The following is a 7,822-nucleotide window of genomic DNA, read 5'->3' on the forward strand; positions in this document are numbered from 1 at the left end:
GACCAGATGCTTTTGGTAGCCATTAAAAGCTTTGGGCAGACTACGAGTTGGATATTTGACTGCTCTTCTTGGCAGAATTGGTAGAGTTCAATTAAATTTGTTGGTCTCCTGACATGGACTTGACTTTTAAACACAGTTCATATCTTTTTCGGTAGGGTTGAGGTCAGGACTTTGGGAAGTCCACTCCAAAAGCTTAATGTTAGCCTGCTTTATCAATTCCACACCCAGCTTTGATGTGTTTGGGGTCATTGTCCTGTTGGAACACCCAGTTGTGTCCAACTTTCAACCGTCTAGCTGATGGTTTGAGGTAATGCTGAAGAATTTTGAGAGAGTCCTCCTCCTTTAGTATTCTATCCACTTTGTTTAACCATGCTTAACAGGTGGTACAGTGTTCTTGGGGCTGAACACCTTGCTTTTATTCCTCCAAACATACCTCTGATCATTGTGGCCAAACAACTCAATCTTTCTTATATCTGACCATAAAACTTTCCTCCAGAAGACTTTTTTTTTTTTTTTTTGGTCCATGTGGTCAGCTGCAAACTTTAGTTGAACTTGAAAGTGTTTATTTTTGTGGCAGGGGCTTCTTTCTTGGGCGGCAGCCTCTCAATCCATGGTGATAGAAAACTCGCTTGACTGTAGACGGTGATACTGGTGTCCCAGAAGCTTCCAGTTGATGGCAGGTCTGTACTTTGGTGGTTCCTGGGTTGTTCTTGACCATCTGAACCAATTTCCTCTCAGCTGAGGGGGACAGTTTGGGTCTTCTTCTAGCACAATGGCTTGGCAAAGTGACTACACCTCCTAATAACTTAGTTGTTTGAACTGATGATCTTGGAATCTGTAGTTGTTTTAGAAATGACTCCAAGAGACCTTTCCTGAGTGTGTAAATTTAGTATCCTCTTTCTCAGCTCTGCACTGAGCTCCTTGAACTTTCTCATTGTACTGTATGTTGGTCAATCCAGTGAGTGCTGTCAATCAAACCCTTATGTTGTGCACAAAGAAGCTACCAGCAGTAGTCAATCATAATCACTAACAGGAAGTTACTTGGCAAGTTAAAGGACATTCTGGAACTTGCACAATTAATAATCTATGTAATCTAAGTATGTATGTTTTTGACCCTGTATGTATAATTTTGACAATGTGCTGATTTCAGAAAACCCAAAATAAATTAAAACTTGTACCAAATTCTTGTCTTTTTTCTATGAAAGATGTTTGTTGTACAACCATTCTGTCACAGAAAAAGAACAGTTCAGCAAAATCACTGAAAGCCCAATATTACCATGATGTTCATGTCCATGATGAGTGTATGAAAACTTCTGACCACAACTGTAAAAGCACTTGATATTTATATTTGAGTCAGAGATATACAATCCCTGAAAATAAAGGGTCTTAAATGATGCCTTTCATTGTCACTGGGGTGGTACCCTAACCTTGTACAAAATGTTTCACCTGGAAATGTGGATATGTGAATTAAAGCTCTGATTTGTTACTTTAATTCATTTTTAAAGTAAAGCTATAAAGATACACTTACATGTAGCTTTCTAGGTACTGAAAGCGTAAGATGGGTCCACATAAGGGGAACCACCCCAGTGACGAGTAATGCTGAGTCTACTTGTACCGTTCTGTTCAAGTGTACGTTGTCTTATCAATCAGCACACTGAAGAGGGCATTTCATTTTCTTTTGAAATGAGGTGGAGAAATACTCATGTTTATTATTGTTATTATTTTAAATTGAGGTTTACCGAGAAACTAAATCATCACAAATGTTTTTGCTTGGGACTCACATGTGCTATATTACCTGACGTCCCAAAACCCACCCTATTGTAAACGGTTTCACAATTTATCCTTTTCTTTTTCTATAAAAGCTTTTTAATCACCACCTGCACCCACCTAGCAGTGCTTTTTAAAATTTTGTATTTCATTGCTGGCTGGGCAACGCTCCACTCCATATCACTTAAGACCATTAAGACTCTCATAACGTCCGTAGATGTGCCATCAAACCGCGCCGTCTCTCTCACGCTTCATAAACCTCATTGTGCGCCTCCAGCATTGCCGTAATCACCACGGATAACTATTTCCTTCCCTTTCAAACGAAAGTCATATATAAACACCATTAAGCTGTGCTACATGCAGCTGGTGTGAGAGGAATGGGTTTGCTCGTACGTTTATGGCGCAACATCGAGAGCCCCATTTTAGATACGAGAAAGTGCCATGATAGCATTTGAAGAGGTGCAGGCAAACACAGCATTGTATCACAGATGTTCTGAGCAATGGACAGCCATAGACAGGTTAAAAAGCAAACTTTTACTGTCTATTTTTTTTTGTCTCTTAAGGGATCATATTAGTTTAGCCTCAGGGTTCATTCATGATGCTAATACAGTACCATGTCTGGCACCTTACACATGGTCAATTGGAAAAAAGTGTACACACTACAGCCTTCAACATGGCTGTGCTCTCAGAAATAAAGGTACCCAGACTGTACTTTTTCTTGTCACTGGGGTGATACGAGTATCATCAGTACTTTATTTTATTTATTTATTACAGAGGAAAGTACACATGGTGTACCTTTAATTAGATTTTAGAATACAGCTTTACAGGCAGATTAGAGGACCTTAAATTTATGTTTAAAGCTGAAAGATATGGATACTAAAGCAACCAAAGATGTATCCTTGACTAAACCATGTCAGCAACAAGGAAAAGTACAGTTTGGCATCTTTCTAAGTTCTGTCTTTTATTTTCACTTAAAGCTAGCATTGCTAATGTGTAAGACAAACCAGTTAGCATTGTGCAAACTGGACCCTGAAATTATCATTGCCATCATCATGACAATATTTGCCAAAATAATACCATTTATACATAAATAATAATTCTACAAAATAGCAGATACTTTAAAATAAAAAATGGTGGCCGTTTAGATGTATAAGGCAGGCTAGTTTTGCTAGGTACTGTTAGAAGTAAGCTAAACTAAGCCAAAACTAAGCCTTACACTAAGTGTAAGAAACAGAAACTACATAGGTGATAATTCTGTTTAAAAATACTTTCTAAAATGACTCAACATTAATTTGAGACAAATATGTGATGATTCTAGCATGTTGTTTGCTAATTGTTGAACTAGACCTTATGAGTTTACAGTACTTTCAGCTACATTAGCCATGTAGCTTCAATGCTAAACTAAAAAAGCAAAATTCAGGCAACAAACATGTGTTGGCTAAATCAGTGACTGAGTATAATGTTTAAAAATAGCTGTTTGTGAAAGTTTTGCTACTGTAGAAATGGCTTACTGAGTAAAAATATGAAAAAAAGAGTGACAAAAGAAAATTACTGAGGTAAGAGTAAATACTGAAAGAATGTTTCTTCTTTTACACATTTACAATGTATACAACTAATCTGAACATGTTCTACAGTATATTTGAGGATTGTGTGTGTTTTAACAATTATATAAATTAACCAAGTGAACTATACCGAAATGAACACCATTTCGAAAAGTAATGCTAGCTGGCTAGCTAACGTAACCAAATACTGCTGTGGCTTCAGTAGCTTGCTAGGTGTGCATAGTTCTTACTATCTAGCAAAGATGCTCCTTACAAACGATACGGTTAGCTAGTCAAGCTCACTTAACCATACATGTCAACCTTTGGTCAATCAAACCTGTTTAACCTGGGTGCGATTTACTGGGGGGGATGGTGGGGATCATCCCCCCCTCTGGTTTTTATCTCTGCTGAAAAAAAAAATCCTCGGGGACAACCCCGTCAATAAAACAAACAAACCAAAAAAAAAAGTTGACATGACAGGCATGTTGTGACACAGTTTTCTATGGTCTACACTGCACTCACTTTCAAAATGACCCGAAGTGGCAGCTTTGATGTTCAGGAACGTCCCCAGCAAATAGATACATTGTAGATAATAACAATATCTTTGCGGCAGGGATGCAAACAGCGCGCCTTTTGGCGGATGCCGCCTTTTTCACGGCCGTTTTTTTTTTTTAGGGGGCGTTGGAGTGTCTGATTATAATTTCAAAGTAAATTCTGTATTAAAATTACTAAATAAGCAAATCCGTTACAGTCCATGAAACAGGAAGTATAAGGATGAGAAAAAAAACAGTTTAAATCGGAAAGCTGGGCACAATGTGAACTGCGCCATCAGAGCAAACTGTTCATTTAGTATTCATGTATTTTAGTGATTTTTGAGTCACTGTCCATTTAATCCGGAGGGAGAGAAACATCACAGCAACGCGACAAGCAATGCGAACTTTGTTGTGTTAGTGTTCGTGTATTTAGTCAGAGAGATAGGAAGATGAATTTACTATCTCTGGTTTAGTGTTCGTTTTCATTTAGTGTTATTCATTTGATATCATCGGATGTTATTGAGCTGTTAGCCTATTGTTACCTTAATTTTGTGACGTTTCATGATTTAAAAAAAAAAATCCCCCCTTCTGGTTTTTTTGACAAATCCCTGTGTATAACCAACCTCCAAAATCCGTATTTCCCTTATAAAATCCTTATAAGATGCAAATTAAAATAATTTACCTAAAATTTGAATGATAATTAACAATGATATATCGCAGTTACTTTTTATTCAATATTAATAACAATAAACCTTCAGAATGAATACAAAGCTCCAATGTTTGACAAAAACGCAAAGTGTCACTCTAATGTTCTGAATTGTACTCCATGACAGCTTTTTTGGCACTCTGCACCAGTACCTCACTAGGCTGCATGTCACAGCAAGTGTCTGTGTTGATCTTGCTGGAGTGCCCATTCAGAATCTTTTCAGTCGCTAGTGAAAGTCGCTCAGGTGGAAATACGCTTTTCAAACAAAATGTTACTTCCCGGTTGGCGGGATTCTCGCAATGCGGTGTGCGCATGATCAAAAGTGGAACGAAGTCTCGCTACCACAAGATAACACGCGATTTCATAAGACTCTTTACTGGCTGTCTGTGCTTTCTGTGGTGTACAGTACGTTTGTAAATGTTATGCGCTCTTTTATCATCGTGGGAATTGATTATAGCTCTAAATAAATATTGAAGTTTTTTTAAAGAATCCGTATAACTTTATTTGTACGCCCGTATACTACGTTTATTGAATCAAATCCGTATAAAATACGGACATTCCGTATAGGTTGACATGTATGCTTAACTAGCTAGTGGTTACTTGTACACATTTCCACAGGTTGGATGTTGAGCTGTGAAATACTAATATTTTCATGGGGTTTGGCTTGCATTATTTGCAATTATTATATCACTCTACTTTGTTTCAGGCATTTAGAACAGAAGATTTATACCTGATAAATTGGGCCAGGGATGCTAATTTGTCTTCCCTGTCTCAGACATTGCTGCTAAGCATTTGGCACCTGAAGTGCAGGAAACGGAGTTATTTCTGTTTGGGTCATGATATTAAATTATTTTACATTTGCACACACTGTATTTTAAGCCTAAATGCTTGCTTGCTTGCTGAATTAATTAATTAATTTTCTATGATTTGATTAGTTACAGTGAACTATATTCACTGGCCACTTTAATAGGAACCTGTTCTTGATTCTAAGATTCCTGTTCTTGGCTGCAGGAGTGGAACCCAGTGTGTTCTGCTGTTGCATGCTGAGATGCTTTTCTGTTCCCCATGGTTGCTATGAGTTGCTATATCCTTCCTGGCAGCTCGAACCAATCTGGCCATTTTCCTCTGACCTCTCTTATCAACAAGGCGTTTGCTTCCACCCACAAAACGGTCGCTCACTCAGTGTTTTTTGTTTTTCACACCATTCTGTGTAAACTCTAAGACTGTTGTGTGTGAAAACCCCAGGAGATCAGCAGTTTCTGAAATACTCAGACCAGTCCATCTGGCTCAAACCAACACCCATGCTATAGTGAAAGTCACACTTTGAAATCACAATTTTCCCCATTCTGGTGTTTGAAGTGAACATGAACTGAAGCTCTTGATTTGTATCTGCATGATTTGATGCATCGTGCTGCTGTCAAGGGATCGGCTGATTAGAGAACTGCATCCAGCAGTAGGTGGATGGGTGTTCCTAATAAAGTGGCCAGTGAGTGTATGTACTGAAGTACTGTAACAGAGTAGTCCATTATTCCTCCCTGGTTTTTACACACTTTACATGTTATGTTTTGCACATGTTGATTATGTTTATACACTACCGTTCAAAAGTTTGGGGTCACTTTGAAATGTCCTTATTTTTGAAAGAAAAGCACTGTTCTTTTCAATGAAGATCACTTTAAACTAATCAGAAATACACTCTATACATTGCTAATGTGGTAAATGACTATTCTAGCTGCAAATGTGTGGTTTTTGGTGCAATATCTCCATAGGTGTATAGAGGCCCATTTCCAGCAACTCTCACTCCAGTGTTCTAATGGTACAATGTGTTTGCTCATTGCCTCAGAAGGCTAATGGATGATTAGAAAACCCTTGTACAATCATGTTAGCACAGCTGAAAACAGTTGAGCTCTTTAGAGAAGCTATAAAACTGACCTTCCTTTGAGCAGATTGAGTTTCTGGAGCATCACATTTGTGGGGTCGATTAAATGCTCAAAATGGCCAGAAAAATGTCTCGACTATATTTTCTATTCATTTTACAACTTATGGTGGGAAATAAAAGTGTGACTTTTCATGGAAAACACAAAATTGTCTGGGTGACCCCAAACTTTTGAACGGTAGTGTATATACATACATACACAGGGTGCTGCAAAAGTAGGTATACAGTAAGGATTATACGCGAACAACAGCAGCAGGATGGCTTCTACTTTCAGCAGGATGGGGTGCCACCGCACTTCGCTACTTGACAAAGAATTTCCCAACAGGTGGATTGGACATCGGGGAGCCGTTGACTGGCCACCACGTTCGCCAGATCTCACCCCTATGGACTTATTTTTCTGGGGATGTGTAAAAGATAGGGTTTTCGCATGCAAGCCACGTTCTGTTGATGCCAGGAAACTGATGCTGATAAAGACCTTTGTGCCAGAGTGTGCATGGGTGTCCACACTCGACTAGTGGAGTGTGTGAACGCCGGGAACAAACAGTTTGAACATTTGAGGGATTAATATGTTTATTATTGATATGTTATTATTGATATGTTTGTATAAATAATGTTTTGTGTAAACGGTTTGTTTTTCATGCCACATATTTACAGTAAATTCACATATGCAGTGTCAAGACATTGCATGGTGAGATGCATCTTCACATTTTTCATATGATCACACGACTCACATGCGGAAAAAACTTATGATGATGTGAATTGTATCTGCAAGTCTTTCCATACTGTGCAATGTTTTATGGAAAACGTCTCAGTGCTAATCTTGGAGCACTTTCACCCTGAACACTTTTAGTTGTTTCCATGTTCCCAACTCATTAACAAGCCTGAACCAGATTAAACTGGGTGAATTAGAGGAGGAATAAAAAAATAAAACAAAAAATAAAACCGAGACCAAACTGAGCAGGCCAGTGCTGCTCCAGGACCAGGTTTGAGGGCTGTTTTCGGACATTTTTCTCTCTGTGTTGGTGATTATGTGGTTGCTCAGTGTCCATCTCGATGGACATTTCAGTGCTAATTGAGTTCTTTGTCACACTCCATGATAATTGGTTTACTTCGAACATCTTGGTTTTATTTAACTACGAGGGCTTTAGTTTAATGGACCGACAGCAGGCGTGCCTAATGGTAGGTAAACTCAGAGGGACATTGGGCAACAGGTAGAGAGGAAAATGTGTTCTGGTGATTGTCGCTGGTGTCCATAACAGACTGTGCATGAGAGTTAAAGTTAAATGGGCCATTTGATGTGACATTTTATAAATCTCAAGCGTTGCTGTGAACATATGAAGCA

The sequence above is a fragment of the Neoarius graeffei genome, chromosome 19 (genome assembly GCF_027579695.1).
Source record: "Neoarius graeffei isolate fNeoGra1 chromosome 19, fNeoGra1.pri, whole genome shotgun sequence".
NCBI classification, from domain to species: Eukaryota; Metazoa; Chordata; class Actinopteri; order Siluriformes; family Ariidae; genus Neoarius; species Neoarius graeffei.